This window comes from Chinchilla lanigera, unplaced genomic scaffold, assembly GCF_000276665.1.
Source record: "Chinchilla lanigera isolate Chin_1 unplaced genomic scaffold, ChiLan1.0 scaffold00042, whole genome shotgun sequence".
NCBI lineage: Eukaryota > Metazoa > Chordata > Mammalia > Rodentia > Chinchillidae > Chinchilla > Chinchilla lanigera.
The window spans coordinates 19,272,577-19,290,562 of record NW_004955443.1 but is presented as its reverse complement, the minus strand read 5'-3'; the positions used below and the strand labels follow the sequence as shown (position 1 = coordinate 19,290,562).

At 45.5% G+C, this 17,986-nt stretch overlaps 1 long non-coding RNA gene across 2 annotated transcripts in view; it reads left to right on the top strand.

Annotated features, from left to right (window-relative positions):
- LOC106149342 overlaps window positions 1-17,222 on the top strand; it is a 32,494-nt gene extending 15,272 nt beyond the window's left edge. Inside the window, exons 2-3 of one of the 2 annotated variants that reach the window (XR_001235478.1) lie at window positions 7,452-7,626; window positions 16,054-17,222. This is a non-coding gene — a long non-coding RNA (uncharacterized LOC106149342). Of the gene's footprint in view, window positions 1-7,451; window positions 7,627-11,746; window positions 12,504-16,053 lie in introns of those variants that run through there. The other variant, XR_001235479.1, reaches the window with a different exon arrangement.
- Window positions 17,223-17,986: the final 764 nt, after the last annotated feature.

Sequence of the window (17,986 nt, the reverse complement as noted above, 5' to 3'; positions counted from 1 at the left end):
AGAAGTGGGGAATCCCTGTTCCATGGCAACCATAGTTTTTTTTTTTTTTTTTTTTTTTTTTGAGATAGTATCTTGCCATGTAGTTCAGATTGGCCTTAGACTCACTGTGTAGTCCAGGCTGGCCTCAGACTTGCGATGATCCTCCTGCCTCAGCCTCCCTCCTGAGTGCTAGGATGACAGGTGTGTGCCACCACACCTGAGGCCGGCAACCGTATTTAACAGATAATAATCAACAGTCTCCTTCCCTCTTTCTCTGTTGTCCCCACACTTCCCTCCCTCTCAGGTTTAAGGCTGTGCTTGCATGCTCTGCATGACAATAGCTTGAAACAGAAAGATTTTTTTCAGATCTTTTGAATCTCTAAGTGTTGAATACCTGGGGTATGGAAATATTATTATGATATGTTTTATTATTAGCATTGTACATTGAATCAGGAGCGTTTATATTTTGAATTTGTCTGATTGAATCTTGGTTGGGAATTGAAGCCTCAGCACACGAAAGCCACATGTCACTTTTCAGGAGAGATGATACCAGTTGTTTGGACGCCTTGTGTTCTATTAAAGTCAAAACCAGGCTTCCCTGTCAGACTGTTAGAGAGAAACGTGGCTGGGTTTGTGAGCAAGGAGCCCCTGCTTCCAGCCCAAGAGGCTGGAGAGGAGAGCAGATCCGGACCGCTGGAGCATGGCCCCTCTGCCACCCAAGTCCTCCCTGTTATCACCTCAAAGCTGGGAGAGCAGGCTGCCGACAGTGTGCAGCTGTCTGGAGACGCCCGTAATGGAGTCAGGACGCTGACCTGGGACAGCAGCTGCAGAGGCGAGAAGTACAACAGTTTCCTTCCTGGCTTCCCAGTCCCACGCCCAGGCTGTGTAACCAAGCGCTCCGTGTCCTCTGCCCAGCTTCCCATGTGTGCCAGCCTCGCGCTCAGGTAAGGACGAAGCTCCTTCGAGTCCCACATGTTCATGCTCACACCTTTTCCCCCCTCCACCATCCCACACAGACCTTCATGTCCTCATGTGAGTCTCTCTCCCTCTCTCTCTCCCTGTCTGCCCCCACAGGGCCTTTGCACAAATTGTTCCTATTCCGTCAAGCTTCCCTCTTCCACCTCTTCGCAGTTAACTCACCTGCTCACTTAACAGATACCAGCCCAGTTATCACTTCCTCAAAGACACTCCCGACCTCCCTCAGTCAGATCCTTCTGATACACATTTTCATTGCTACACACTCCCTCCAGAGCACTCACTCGGATGCTGGCCTACAACTCCATGTGTATTTATTGAAATAAAATCGGATCAGGACACATCCTAAACACGAAGGTCAACACTTGGCCTAGAGCGGGTGTTAGGTAACTGGTTTTTTTGCTTTGTTTTGCCTCAGCATCTAATTTTAAAAATGAATAAATGAATGAAAAAAATGAATGAAATGAAACCCCCTCCCTCCAAGATTTCCAGTTGGGAGCAGAGCCGTAGTGAGGAGGCAGTGTGTACGCTTAGGTCCAGGTAGCCATCTGGCTTGTCAGCGGTACTGGAATTTAGATCATTGCAAGTAGCAGAGACAAACCTTGCCTACAAAACGTGGAAGTGAGAAAAAATTGTAAACCTCACTTGGCGAGTCGTTAAGTTGGAGGACAACTCCCACACCCTGCTCTATGATGAAGCCAACATCCAGACTGTCACACTTGGCTCCCCTAGAAGTCTCTGTTCTTCCTTCCTCTGGCCCTGCTGCTCCCTAAGTACAAATGCCCAGAGCCGCACCATTCCTTTGTATTTTTTTCCAATGAATGAAGTTCTCTTCCTCCGTTGTATGTTGCGCAGCACCCGCAAGGCCAGCACTGCCGCTTGAGATATTTAAGTATGACTTTGAGAAATGAGTCTGTCTTAGATGTACAAGCACAGAGTCACTGGGATGAGCATGACTGCAATGTTTAAAATCTCTAAATAAAGAGATGCAGCCCTTTTTGCATATTCATTGCCAAAATGAATATTATATAGGATGCCTGCTTTTGTAAGCATTCGAATAAAGCACAAGGAGAGAATGCAGATTTACTTATTATCAATGAAACAACTCCAGTTGACCCAAGGAAGAATGGTTTTCTTCACTGAAAGAGCAATATGCATATGGAAGGCTGTTCTGTGTATTAGTCTCTGGGCAAAGCTTTATTTTTATATTATTGTGTCATTTTATGCACAGCCTCCAAGTGCCTTGTCAGTGACAGCCACTCATTAAATCATTTAAACTATCATATAAAAATAAAGATGGATTTTAAGCTACACTGAGCCAGTCAGTCAGTTAGCAAATACTGATTGCTCCCTGCAGGGTCCCAAGTATTCTTTCAGGTGACGGAGGTACCTGGGAAGGAAGTACACGGTCCGTTACCTTGAAAGGACTCAGCGACTAACCAAAGCGACAAAAGAGATGAACCTGCAGTCAAACTAATATTATTTGGACAAACACTGCCTTTGCAAAAAAGACTGAAGGTCAGCATTAGGTCGGTCTTCGGGCCCAGCCACAAAGGAGGTGGGTGCAATCCTGGCTGGAGGAGGAAGCTGGCCTATGAGAAGGAGCAATTTGTAGAACGTCAGAAAGCCGTGAAACTGAATGAGGAACCTTCCAGAGGTCAGCTTCGTTAGTAAATAGTTGAGTTCCTCCACTTGGAGGCAGGTGAAGCCACAGGATACACTTGGTGTCTTGTCTACAAGCATCATCTTCCTTGTTGCCCAAAAGGCTTTATACATTTTCAACATAGATGTGACTATCTCATGGAGAAGAATAAAACAAAACTCCTGAAAGGATGGAGCAACAGGAACTCTCATGGATTGGAGATGAGAGTACAGATTGGTTTGATCATTCTGGGAAAAGGAAAACATCTGCTAAGTTAAATATGTAAAACTTCATCATCTTGCAGTCCATTTTTAAAGATATACAGATTTGTGTCCTTGTGCACCAACAAATATTCATGAGAACATTCAGGGCAGTATTATCGATCAGTAACCAACAACTGGATACAACTTAAGTACTCATCAACAGTGATATGTATTATAAATAAACTTTGATATATTCATGTAATGAATTACTCCACAGCTTTGAAAATAGTGACCTAGAGCTACACACACCATCATAGATGAATCTCATAAACATTGTAGTGAGTGAAAGAAACCGTACATGAAGAAATTCATACTGTTTGATTTATTTACACAGCATTTTTAAAAACTCAAAGCCAAGCAATAGTATCCATGACCAGAATAGTGGTTGATTTTCTTTGAGGAAAAAATACTGAGACATAAGGGAGGTACCAGGGGCCTTTGTTTACCTGATATTCATTTTGTGATAATTCACTAAGCTGTATGTTTACTTTTTGTGTACTTTTTGGAATGTATGTTATTCACAAATTGTATTTCAGTGATCAAAACATTTTCTCGAAAGCATGTAAACCTTTGAAAATAAAAACACTGGGACTCAGAGAAATAGATTGCTTGTGGGTAGGACTACCTCCCACTCCAGCTGCCCCAGCTTTGCAGGAATATGTGTTGGTCCTTCATGGTTAAGTTCAAGAGCTACTGGCACAGGTAGTAGGAGGGGGTTAGAGATCACTGTGTCTGACCCAGGAGCTGGAAGGCAGGTGGGAGTTGACTGGGTTCCCCCTCCCAGCTTGGAGGCTAGGGATTTCATTGGGGACAGTTCCTAGAGAATTGTGCCAAATGTAAGCACTAGGTCAGTATTTGCTTGAAGAAGCTGAGGAATTAATGTCCAAGATAGAAGTCAGAGTGCAACGTCTGATTAGTGGCACCCAGTGGAGGAGGTGACTGGTGGGGCAGTAAGAAGGAGGAAGCAGCTGGAGCTATTCTACACCGAAGTCCAGGAGCTGCCTAGATAACAAAAGGGGGAGTTGAAAGTTGGGGAAGCGGCTAGTGGCTTTCTCACCCTAAGCTGCCAAGTTACAGCGTGAGGAGTCTAAGAATTCTGCACTTAAACCTAGGCTTGCAGGTGGTGAAGAAGGTGTGTGTGTTATTTATCAAGGCGGATGACAGGACACATTTTTACGGAGCAGTTTGTTTGCCTGATTTATAACTTGTAAATATTTGGACATATGGCTGGCTGGCCTGCATTTGTACTGGTGCCTTGGGGCCTGAGAATATTAGGGATGTGCCTGCCAGAGCTCCATGTCCCTCCTTTAGGAGAGGCTGCCTTGCTGGCAAAAGCACACGTTGGCCACTTCTCTAGCTTAGCGAGAGTCCAGTGGAACATATATTCTGAGATATCACTGCCAGTTACTTGCTGTCCCTCCTCCCTCACTGGGCACAAACTCCACACTGATGAGCACAACTTGTGATTTGTGATGGTTTGGACACATACGTCCAAAACACATGTTGGAGATACAGTGTCCAAATTTCTATGCTAATGGTATTTGGAGGTAGAGCCTCTGAGCAGTAGTTGGGGTTAGATGAGGTTAAGGGGGTGGGGCCCCCATGACGGGCATGGATGGCTTTATAAAAAGGGGAAGAGAGGCCTAATGTAGTATACTTGCTCAGTCTCACTGTGTGATGCTCTTCTGCCATGCTATGCTGCAGCAAAGAGCCCTCACCAGATGCCAGCACCATGGGACAGTCCAGCCTCCAGAACCATGAACTAAGTAAACCTTGATTCTTTATAAATTACCCAACTTGTGGTATTCAACTATAGCCACAGAAAATAGATTAAGACATGGTTCATTTGTGCCAATAAAAACGTTGAACAGGACAAGAGTAAGTCCTCAAACTTGTAGTAGTGTGTTAGAGATGGCCCTAAAATTGACATCAGCTCACTTGACACCAGCTCACTAATCCACATGCTTTGGAGGAGGTTGTGTAACCAACAACACAACCATTTAGCTGGTTCTGTCCTATCAATGAGGATGTAATGAAAAGTTCAAATTCTGCTATGATCAGTATACCTGGGTCCATGGCAGGGTGCTGGCCTCATCCTTGGGGTCCTGCCCATACTTGCCTGGCTTCTGCTGCTCATAGTCTCTGTCTTTTCTGTAGATGATCCTCCATCTTGCGCTGCAGTACTGGCTTGATGAGTGCAGTTGAACTCGAATACCTAGTGTTATAGTTGATGCATTGTGTTGACTGGAGGAGTCTAGAAGCTTAACTAAGTAACTCAGCAGTTCTACATCCAGGGGTGAAAAGGATCTTCCCTTACCACTCTAGGATGTTGTTCCTTGTGTCCACTTGAGAAGTTTAAAAGTTCAACTAAGTGATTCAGCAGGGGGCCAGGGTCCTTACTTTGTAAACATCCTCAGTTTGTGGAAGAGGAGAGCTTGGAGATGGTGTGGATGGAGAGCCAGAATACAATATAAGGGAGGAAAAGAGGCTTGTTTTCCCCCTGGTGCTCTTGCTGTCTTATGCTGCCTTAAAGTATTGCTCCTGTGCCATGCGCCACCCTGCACTGGAGCCAGCTGATTATGCATGGACTGAAACCTCCACAAACTGTGAGCTAAATAAACCTTTCCTTCCTTAATTTTGGGTGTCGCGTATTTTGTCCCAGCAACAACAGGAAAGTAACTAGACACCTAATAAACATAGAGGTGAACAGTAAAAAGGATAGTGAAACAAACTTCAAGGTGACCTCCAGTGTTTCTGATCTGATAGAAAAGGTGGCAATGACTTTGGGGAACCTAGGGGCAAGGATCAGCAAACTTGATCCATAAAATATCAAGTCACAAATATTTCGTGTCTTGTCCATCAGTCTCAGTTGCGACTACTGAACTCTGTTGGGAAACAGCCATTGTACAGTTACCAGCAACAAACCATACTGAAGCGCATGGACATGACTGTGTTCCAATAAAACTTTATTGACAAAGGTAGTTTGCATACCCGTGTTTTGAGGTATAAGTGCTCCTTGAAACTAAGCAAAGAAAGTTGAGAAATAAGTTACTTTTCTGAATGAGAGAAACAACAGTGACAACACTGTGTGCTTTGAGGTGAATCTCCTTGAATGGCTCTGCTTGGCAGCCCAGAGCCTGTCAGAAGAATCCATGTAAAACACTGCCCTCCTGTGCCTTCCCAGCCTTAGAACCTTCCAGACTCACATTCACTCTGAGTTCACCTTCTTTCTCTTGCCACTGTCGTATACACCAGGTTGCCCAGCTCTTCTCTGTCCTTCTACTGGCTGTGAAGAACCAGACTCTGATCCTTTCCTGCACTGCTGAGAAGACTCCAGTTGCTGCTTCCAAAAGCTTACTCGTTCTTCACAACAGCGTTCAAGGGTCTGTGCCTTGAATTTTTCCAGGCACACCTAGGTTGGGTTAATTTTCCCTCTTCCATGTTCCCAGGGAACTTTGTAGAAAACCACGCTTCATCAACCCAACTTCAGTGACCTAATTTATCTCTAATGGCTTAACCTTATCTTGTACAGTCTTGTTTTTTAATCTGCTCCTGCCTCACTGGGTTGTGAACTCTTTTCAAACACAGGCTGTGCCTTATTAATCCTTGTTTACTCCTGGGTCAGTACTGAATTTGGCCTGGAAAGGGACATGGAGCACATATTTGCACACTTGTTTAACTCACTGCAGGATCTAGTTGAACCAGGGCCACTGGGACTCTGAAATGAGTCACAGTTTAGATTGTCTGCTATTTTCATAAGACGTTTTCAGTGACTTAATAAGCAACTCTTCCTGACAAGGCACTTGGGAACTGTTCATAAATGATGAAATATTAAAATCAAATCAAGTTCAGAGGTAAATATATAAATCTCTCCTCCACCCACATCCAATGCTTCCTTCAAACCACAAGAAGGAATTGTTTCTATTGATACCACTATTGCACATTATTTTGCACAAGAATTTTCCTTTCAAAGCTATCTTCCAAAAATCTCATGCTCATATTGGATATGGGACTATGTTACATCTTTTTTTTTTTCTTTTAAGACTTCTGAGAGCTTATGGATTTGTGTTCCACTTAGAACACAGAGCGGTAATTTACTTGTGGAACCTCAGTGGCCCCCAAGTGTGGCTGCAGTTTTCCAAAGTCCCTCCTGGATGTCCTTCGTAGCATCAAATCCAGGCCAGATCAGGGCTCATGACATGGCCCAGACTGATTGTTATGGTGTAGATCTAAAATGTTCCCCAAAAGTCTCATGTGTTCAGAGATGGGGCTTCTGGATCATAGCAGTTCATCTGATTAATCCACTGGTAAGTGCCTAGCTGAATGTGGTATTAGAACAAGAGGCCTTGGTTGGGGCATGACCCAGGAGGGTGTATCTTCCTCCCCAGCTCATGCCTTCTCTCTCTGCTTCCCAGTTGCCATGGTTTGAACCCCTTTTCCTCTTCCGTGACTCTCTGCCACCGTGTCTGCCTTAGAACCAGCCAGCCATGGACCAAAACCGTGAGCCAACATAAACCTCTCCTCTTTTAAGTTGTGGATGTCCCAGCAACAGGAAAGCAACTAAAACAATGACCTCTCCTTTTTTTATTCAGAGTAAAAAGTTAATTGGTGTCTGAGTTGTGGAGTTGTTTGAACCCTGCCACACCATCAGGATTTCCACAGCGTTTACTTTCTGGATACTGTTCTTTCTGCAAATGAATGAATGGAACCAAGAGGACAAGCACACCCGGGGGTGGGGACAATGTACAATTCTGCCTTGTCCACATGGTAAGTGGGAAACTATGTCCTCTTATCCTGCCATTGATCCTAGCTGTGGACTTGTGGGGTGGGGGCCAGGGGCAGTGGGATCACCTTTTTATACCTTGCACACAGGAACCTTACAGACCCAGAGGAAGTTGCAACAAACATTTCAGAGGCTCCTCATGCCCATGACCCCAGTGAACCCACACTTCCTCTAGAACTTTGCATGGTTCGTTTCTCCCAGGATCGCTTGGGGAAGAATTAGGCCTAGGAGACTCTTCTCAGTTGGCAAGGTAGATTCCATCCTGTCCCAATTAGGCATCCTCTTCTCTTCCTGTTCAGCTCAATATGTCCCTTGCCAGCCTCATCTGCTCATCCCAAACCTGCCTCATCTGCTGTTTCCTGCAGGGCTCACAGTGACTTCCCCTGGAGTAGGGAGGCCACACCAATACAAGGAAGAGGGAAGGAGAATGCTAGAAATTAGTTTCTTTTAAGCTTGTCTGATCTCCTCTGAGCCCTGGGATGGGCAGGGCATAAATAGATAACCAAAGACTCTTACTTGTCTGGGTAGGAATTATGCAGTTGGAGGATGTGTCTTCCTTTGTTTTTCTGAAACTTTGCTGGACGGAAACTCTCCTTGTGTTCTCAGGTGTATTGAGCATTTTCTCCCCACTTTTGCTTGGAAATTTTCATACTGTTTAAGTCGTCAGCCTCTGAAACGAATCAGATAATGCTGTGTAAGTTAATATACACACTGGGGTTTTAAAATCATATCGTTTGTAAGTCTTTGTAGTGTGTGTGTATGAGATATCACAGAATGACATAGCCGAAATAACTGAGGCTGCAGTGTTGCTCAGTGGTACAATGTGGCCTTGGGTTCAAATTCAATCCTTAGCATGCGTACACACACACACACACACACACACACACACACACACACACAAACCTACAAAACAACAACAACAAAACCTTGTTTCCTTCTTGAGGATCCAGTGAACCTAGGAACCCTTGCCCCTCTTCATCCCAGAGCTTCAAAGATGAGACAGTCCTCTGCCTCTACCCCCATCTGAGGGCATGAACTCCATCTCCCATCAACATAGGAGATAATTCTTTGCTGAGTCTATAATTCCCATTCCCCAAGGCTTTATTTTGTTTTTTTGTTTTTTGTTTTTTTGTTTTATTTTCTGGTACCAGGAATCGAACTCATGACCTTGCGCTTGCCAGGCAGGCACTGTGCCGCTGAGCTAAATCCCCAGCACCCCTCCCCCCGCACACACACAAGGCTTTAGTGCCATTGCCACGACTCCCAGCTCTGGCTGCACCCTGAGCTCAGACCTTTCCTCCAGCTTCCTGCTGGGCGTGGCCACATACTCACCCCCAAAGAACCTGCAGGTCAGCTTGTATGAGTGCAGCATTCCCTCTGTCACCCCTTAGCCCAGCAGACCTGCTCTTCCTCCAGCATTTCCTGCAGTATTATAAATGTTTCCAATCATCCAAGTGAAAAATCAGCTACCCTCACCAGGAATTTTCTTCTGCCAGGAAAACAAGTCTTAATCTCTAGGCCCATGGCAATTGGGTTAGCCAGGGAAGTCTCACTGTGTATGGAGGGGGCAGTGGGGTAATGTGCCTCCTTCCTGCTGGTCTCCACACCTGGGCAGCTGGATCTGATTCTTTTCCTCTCCTCACGGCTTGGTTTGGCCCTTTCTGTCTTTCCTGGGCCTCAGCAAACAGAAGTGCAGATCAGAGTGCAGGGCCCAGGAGCAGCATACCTTGTTCAAGTCCTACCTGCCTGCATCTTCTTTCTGTGACCTGTCACACTATTCAGTCTTTCTGTACCTCAGTTTCCCCAGCTTTAAATAAGAACAATGCCTATGGGCATTTGGAAGAATAGGTTGGCAAGATTTTCCTATAAAGGATCAGATAGTAAATATTTCTGGTTTGAGGGGTTAAGAAGCAAAACAGAGGTGATCATGTAGGTCCTTTGAAAGCTAAAGAACAAATAAATATCCACAAAATTTTTACTGACAAAATTTATCACAATGATATTTAGAGCTCACAAAAGCATTTGAAAACAAAATGGCTGCTCGGGCGACGAAGGTGAGAGAAATAGGGAGATATTTATGAGACGATACCAATTTTCACTGGTAAGATGAGAAGTTCTGGGGGCCTAACATATGGCATGGTGACCATAGTTAATAATCCTGTATCTTAGATTTGAAGTTAACTAACAGAGTAGATCTTAAATGTCCTCACCTCACTGCTACATGCACAGAAAGGTGACTGCGTGATGTGGTGTATTAACTTGATTGTGGTAATCATTCTGCAGTGTATATGGAAATCAAATCATTATATCGCACCTTGAATATATAAAATTTTAATCTGCCAATTGCATTTCAATAGAGCCAGAAAAAGTAATAACAATTGAGGATAATTTTTTGTAATATACATCTGCTAATGAGAACAACAGAATTCTCTTTGTGGAGGAGGGTAACATTTTGCTCAGTGAGAATTTAGCGTTCCCTCTCCTCAAAATCAGTTGCAAATGCTCATCTCTAGATCATGCTTAGCTCATCAGTTGTACAGAAAAAGGCAGAGGACTGTGTTTGGCTCACGGGCCATACTTTGTCCACGCTAAGAAGTAAAAGAGCGCCAAGTGCTCAGCACATTAGGAGGACTCAGAGGGCTTCCCCACTTTACCGCTGGCTTCAGCCATAGCAATCCTTAGGATTTCTTTGAACTATCTCATCTCCCTGAGCTTTTGACCCCATGCGGTGCCCTCAAGCCTCCACCACTGCCCCTCCTCCACCTCTCCTTCCACACTTTCCCATGTGCTGTGGTTGGAATATGTCCCTCAAAGTTCAAGCATTTGAAACTTAATTTCCAGTGCAATCAAGGGGTGGGACCTTGAAAAGGTGACAAAGTCAGGAAGGCACTGCCTGCATGAGTGGATGTGGTTACTGTGGGAGTGGGTTCGCTATCACAGACGTGGCTCTCTAATAAGAAAAAGATCAGTCCAGCTCCCTTCTCAGCTCTCTTTCTCAAGTCTCTGTGTTCTCTTGCCCATGTGATCCCTCCCACTATGAGATGGCCTTACAAGGTGCAGTCCCTCAATCTTAGGCTTCCTACCCTCCAGCTATAAATTACCCACTCTGGTATTCTGTTATAACAGCAGAGAATGGATGAAGACAGAAATTGCTACCAGGAAATGGGGCTATTGCTAAATGTGGAAAGGGAGGTAAAGGGTAAAAGGTGGAAGAATTTGGAGGCGCAGGCTAGGAAAGCCTACATTGCTATGCATGAAGTGTTAAGGGCAATTCTGCTGAGGGCTCGGAAGGCAAGAGCTGTATGGAGAGCTCACATCTTCTTGGGGATTATGAAGTAGCCATGATCAGAATGTTGGTAGAAATATGGACAGTAAAGGCCAATCTGATGCAGTCTCTAATGGAACCCAGTACAAGGAATTGGAAACTGGAATAAAGCCATCCTGTTACACAATTGTAAAGAGCTTGACAGGACTATGTCTGTGCTCCAAGGCTTTGTGGGGTGGTGAACTTAAGAGTGATGAACAAGAATCTGGCAGAAGAAACATCTAGGCAGCAAAGCATTCAAGGTGTAGCCTGGCTTTTTTTGGGCCATATCCAGTAAAATGAGAGAAGAGAGGAATGGTGTAAAGATGGGTTTTATATAAAAAAAAAAATGGGTTTTGTAATTAAAATGGAAGCAGAACGTAATGATTTGGAAAACTCTCAGCCTGGCCATGTAAAGAATTTTAAAATGCACCGAGAGAGAATATGGAGGGTGTGGCCAAGTGCCTGCTTGCTAAAGAGATTGATAAGGGTGGAAGGGAGCCAAGTTTTACTCATCAAAACAATAAGGAGATGCAGCTGAAGTCATTTCAGGGATCTTCAAGGCAAACCAGGATCTCCGTGACATTAGCATCATGGCCCTGTTCCATCTCGGGACTCTGTTGCCTGAATTCCAGTGCAGCAGCCCTAGGCTCTCCCAGCTATGGTACGGGTGGGCCCAGGTGTGGCTCTGTCTGTCTGTCTGGGAGATATAAGCTGTCAACCTTGGTGGCCTCTACATGGTGACAGTGCTATGGGACCAGAGAATGAAAAGGCTGTGGCTCATGATGGTCTTTACTTAGATTTCAAAGCAGGTTACAGACAGACTGGGATCCTGACAGAGAACGTTGCAGGACAGAGAGCCCCCTCCAGGGCAATGCCCATCAGAGCCATAGGAGTGAAATCCCTGCAGAGCACCCAGGAAGTTCCTATGGAGCAGCCACGCCTGTAGAGTCACTGGGAATGCAACTGTAGCTGGAAAAGCTGCAGGTACACGATGCCAGCTTCCCAGAGCTACTGCATGGCCAAAAGTCCTGAGAAGCCATGGGAGAAGGCTGCCTGAAGCTGTCCTGCCCAGCCCTCACCCCAGTTGCCAAGACTGCAGCATGGAGTCCAAGGTGACTGTCCGCCAGCTTTAAGACTTAATGTGGTTTTCTCTGTTGGGTTTTGTTCTTACTTGAGACTCACTACTCTATTGTTCTTGTTTAGTCCTCCCTTTTGGAATAGAAATGTCTATCCTATGCCAACAGCACAGGTATATTTGGGAAGTATGTATTTCACAGGCTGTGGAAGAAAAATTTGTGAATCATGCCTTGAGTTTCTCCCGTATGTGATTCGGATGAGACTCTGGACTTTGAACCTGGGTTGGTGGAGGAATAAGTTAAGATGTTAGGATTATTGGGATGGAAGGATAGAGTTTTGTACATGAGAAAATCATAAATCTTAGGTGGCAGAGAGGAATGCTGTGGATTGGGTGCATCTCCCAAAGTTCACGTGCTGGAAACTTAATCCCTGACGCCGCATGGGTGAGAGGCAGAACCTTTAAGAGGTGATTAGGCCTGGGGGGCCATGCCTTCATGAGGGGGTTAATGCTGTTATCAGAGCAGTGGGATAATTATCATGGGAATGGATTCCTGATAAAAGCATGCATCTGGTCTCTTCCCTGCTGTCTTTGTCTTGCATGTGCTGTCTTCTGCCATGTTACCATGTAGTAAGAAGGACCTCTCCAGATGCAGCCATTGATCTTGGACTTGTCAGTCTCCAGAACTGTGAGCCAAATAAACTTCTATTGCTTATAAACTTCCCAATCTCCAACGCTCTGTTACAGCGCACAAGACAAGACTAAGACACCATCCTTGAGGGACTTGCTTACTTTTTCCTCAAAGAACTGTTTTTTGGTTTGGTTTGTTTGTTTGTTTGTTTGTTGTCTTTTTGAGACAGGGTCTTACTCTGCAGCTCAGGTTGGCCTTGAGCTCACTTTGTAGCCCAGGATGGTCTTGAACTCAGAATGATCCTCCTGCCTCAGCCTCCCATGAGTGCTGGGATCACAGGCGTGCGCCACCATGCCTGGCCTTAGGAACTGTTGAGTGTGACCCTTAAGAGAGCGTAGGGTCTCCTCCTGCTCCTCTAGTGTTTGGTTGTTTATTTTTCTTTCCCTTTATACTGTGAATAGAAGCTATGCATTGTGCATAACCTCTCCAACCTTGTTCCTGATTATGTTATGTACTCAATAAACACTGGTTAAATAAATGAATGGACCTACTCTCCAGTGGAAGACTGGACAGAAACCCTCCTTGATTCCCCCAGTTCCCAGGGAGCTCTTTACTCTTTGAGTAACTAAAGCATTTGGCCCTCATTGATTTTCTGAGAGGAGAAACATTATAGAATGATGACTAAGTGCCTTGGCTCTGGGCACAAATCCCAGCTCCACTACTTCCTGGCTTTGGGCTTTGTATAAATTACTTAACTTCTTCAAGCCTCTGCTTCTTTTTTGGGAACACAGGGATGTCTTCATCTGTCTTCTGCTGCTGTAACAGAATCCCACAGACTGGGAAAGTTATTTACAACAGAAGTTCATTTGGCTCGCAGTTCTGAAGCCTGGGAAGTCTGAGATCAAGGGGCCAAATCTATCGAGGGCTTTCTTGTTGCACCATAATACAGTGAAGGAATCACAAGGTGTTGTGTGTGTCAGGGGGCAAATTCCTTCCTTTTATAACTAACTCACTTCTGTGATAACTAGTTCGGTCCTGTAATAGTGGAATTGATTTGTCCACAATGACAGAACCTTCGTGGCCTACTCATCAGTTAGAGGCTTCATTGTTACACTGACTATTAACTTTCCCCACAAGTGTTGGGGGGTGTATTAATCAGCTTTATGTTGCTGTCACAAAATACCAGAGAGTAACAATGTAAAGGAGGAAAGCTTTGGTTTGACTCATGGGGGTGAGGAAAAAAGATCATGGTGGAAGCACATGGTAGATGAAAGCTGCCAGGATACAAGGAAGGGGCCAGAGACAAGGCACAGCTCCCAGCAGGCAGTGACACATGGCTGTCATCCCAGTGCTAAGGGAGGCTGAGGTAGGAGGATCGCAAGTTTGAGTCCTGTCTGGGCAACTTAGCAAGATCCTGTCTCAAAGGTAAAAAAATTTTAAAAGGGCTGGGGGTGTAGCTTAGTGGTAGATGCTCCTTAGTGCTACTGGCCCAATCTTAAGTACTGCCCCTGCCAAAGGAAAACAAGAAAGAAATAATACCCCAGGCCACCATGCCCCCATGACCCACCCCCTCCACCTGGGCCCCAGCTCCAGTCTCCATTACCTTCCAACAATGGCATCGAGTTATGAAGCCATTGATGAATTACCCCATGGATGAGGTCAGAGCCCCAAGAGCCAATCACCTTCCACAGACCCCACTTCTGAACACATGACTTTGGGGATACATTTTAGATCTAAGTCATAAAAGAGGGACTTTGGATCCATAGCAGGGGACAGTGATGATACCATCTCCTCTGCTGTTTGCAAATTAGAAGACGGAAAGCACCCAACATACTTAGCACTGTGGGTGCTCTAGAAAGGTCTGCTACTTTTCCCACATATATTGAGCTGTGTGTTAAGCTCTTTCATTCATTTTACCCTCACAATTATGCTATGAGGTAGTTAGTATTGTTCTTCCCATCTTACAGAAGAGAGAACTGAGGCGCAGAGAGGGCCAGGATATAAAGTTAGGCCACCTGGGTCCCAAGGGGCACTGTTGGTGAGTACCTTTCTCTGAACAGCGATGCATCCTTTCCACAGGACCGCAGCCCTTCCCAAGCAGGGAATGTGTTGCAGAAGCCTGCTACCCTTCCTAGCTGCCAGCGTAGCACTCTGCCATAGTGGCATGCCACATACCTCTTCTTCACACATTTTCTGGCCAGGACTGACCACCTATGAGCACCTGTGTGTCTTAGCAAAGGGACAGAAATGGAAGCAGAAAAGAGAGAGAGGTAAGGAGAGTGCAGGAGGGCATTGGGAGACTGTCTTCTGCTTAGAAGGCGACAGCAGCATGAGCGTCGACCTCTTTCTATCCCCTGCTGCCCCGTGGTGCACAGGGCCATCATCACCACCACCAAGTGGCTCAGAGGGCACTGCCCACACAGCTGACTCGACTGATTGTAACTTGATTGTCCCTCTTAATCAAAGTGATGTCATCCTCTGATTTCAGAAAGTGCAGGATAGCAGAATTAATGATGGTTCAAGTGGGCTTCTAATGGCTGTGGGCTGCTGGGGGCTGCAGGCTGCCTGGGGGCTGCGGGCTGCTGAGCTGCTGCAGCTCAGCTGTGTGCACCAGGATTTCTTCGCTAACAAGGGTGCCATAAGTCTTAATTACCCAGAACCAAGGTCTCACCTTGCCGAACGTCCCCCTGGGAGCTCCCAGTGAAGTCAGTGGGAGCTTTGCCTGCAGTTCAGCCCCGTGAAAACTTGCCTGCAAATGTTTGCAAATTACCTTGAGTGCCTCTGAAGGGAACAGGAGGGAATTATTTATTTTTAGCATGCTGGCATAGCCCCCTCCCTGCCTTGCCTGTCACATACCTCACGGTGACTCAAATCCCACTCCCTTTGCCTCTGATTAATTCTGCACTGTGGACCTCTTTCCTTCATAGTCGATGGAGACACCTTGTAGGTCCTGCCCCCAGCCAAGCTGCTGGGAATGTCCTGTTGCTCCCGCCTCTGATTTAGCTGCTCCATCTAGAAAGCCTAATGCATTTTCCATTAGAGGGACTGATTTGTTCTTCCGTTTCTGACAACAGAAAGCAATCTCCCCCATGCTAGGGATGTCAAGAGCCCCCTAAGCTGCTCTTTCCCTCCAGAAGTAGCTGATAGCCGTGGGTCCAATGGGGCTCCTGCACCCATCCTCTACTTTGTCACCTCCTAACCGCCCACAGCTGCTCCCTTCTCCTGTGATTTGCCCTGGAGAAAAGCGTTGCTCACCTGGAAATGCCTGAAAGGGGTGCCTTCCCCCTGGGGCCAGCCCACAGACACGCCTGCCTGCTAAGGGGGACCATCTGTGGGCCAGGCTGAGCTAGACCTCATCTCAGCCTGCCCTGATTGAGTTTTCCTCTCACCCTGACTAGTCTCACCCAAAAGCACCTCCTCAAGGATCTGCTGGCCGAGAGGCCCCTTCTAAGCTCTGCATCTTGGCAACCCAACCAAAGGTGCCGACCTGCACATCCATGGCGCGCAGAATCGACTTTTCAAACTGCAGCTGTTCATGACTTCAGGCTCCAGAGCTGGGCCTTAGTCCTCCTGCTGCTGTTTCCCCTCCCAGCCTTGCCTCCCATCCTACCTGCTGCCTCAGCTGAGAGACCACATCCTCCAGAGGTACTCTCCCGCTGGCTGGACGCCACCTCGGACCCTCCGTACCGACCCTACTACCAATCCTATCGTGCCAAAAGCGCCGGCTTGCTTGTCTTCCCCCCCAAGGGCTGCAAACTCTTCTGGCATTCTTACGGCCCACCCTGCATTTGGTACATCTGAGACCTTCAATAATTATCTGTTGATTGATGAAATCGAACCGATGAATAATTGAACTAGATACTTCATAAATGTTTCATAACAACATCCAAATTCCAACTCCAATTTAATATTATATCAATATTTGCCTCCTTGTGAGTTATCTAAAGCTCTACTAAATAGGAAAATTCACCGAGAATATATTGAAATAATTAAGCGTTTCTCACACAGACATATATGAGGTTGATTAGAGTGTCTAGTACAATCGATGTACAAATGGACCCTGGGGTTAAAGGTGTGCATTTCACTTGGACCCTCGGCCCTGCAATCAAAGCCTCTCCAGGCCCCACTGGCCAGCCTCCGACTTGGAGCAATCCTCTGCTGAATCTTAAATCCCCTTGCCTTCCCCGTTCACATTCCCAAGAACAACAAAACAAACAGAAAAAAACCGCGCAAGTCCAAGTGCCAGAATAGCTCTGCTAACCTGAGGAAGAAACCCTTGAACATCAATGAACCGTGCTCAAAATCTGCCATTTCACTGCTCACTTTTCAGAAAAGCATCACCCTGCGAAGAAGTTGCTTTTGAATGCAAACTTCATGATTGCCAGAATCATCTAACGTTAGGACTTGCCTGCTTCTCACTTCTGAACTGGGTGTCTCAGCCAGTAGAGGAGCGTTAATTCTCCGCGTGACTACAGACGGGAACGCAAGCAGCATTAACAAATTACCGCTGATGGATATGCAAATGGGGCAAGGACAAATATTAAAACAGCCCTATCTCACTCTGCCATTCCCTTGTCTTGTCTGAAATTCATAAAAATAATATAATCCCCCTGGAATGCTTAGCAATGCATATAGGGCGACACTCTTGAGGAAGCTAATAATTATCCCTTGTTAGCAAGATCAACTAACTGCAGTCTTTCACTGCAGGGACAGAAAAATATTGTGACTTGCTATGCTAAGTGAAACACAGTAGCGGGATAAATTAGAACATTTAAACTAACAATAACAAAGACATACAGCTATAGCTCCCTTCTACATATAATTGATAAAATTAACGGAAGATAGACACGGTGGTAATAGAAGACTGCATTATGAATTTTTGATCGAGACACAAAGGGACAAACATTCTTCCATTGCTATGTTGTTATAGCTGATATTTATTAGACACCCACTGTGTCTAGTGTGACTCTTATCAGAAACAAGGATAATAATAAATTACTACCTGTCAGCCACATATACAGTAGCTTCATTATGTGACTGGGCACCGCTCTTATTAAGTCTCTGGAATCTATTAAAAGTCTCATTTTGAAACAATGAACCAAAAGGAATAAATTTATGAAGCGTAGAACCCCAGTATTAATCCAAAGACTCAGCCTTGGACAGAAAAAAAAAATCTTAAGAAAAAAAATTAATTTCTGCCAAGGAAAATCTAAGAACATAAGTTAGCAGGCCCTACCAGATGCCTCTGGCGGTGCTGTAACAGAAATGAGTCAAATATCTAATTCCACAGGAAAAAATTTATAGACTAGTCTTTGAATCGGGCAGAATCCA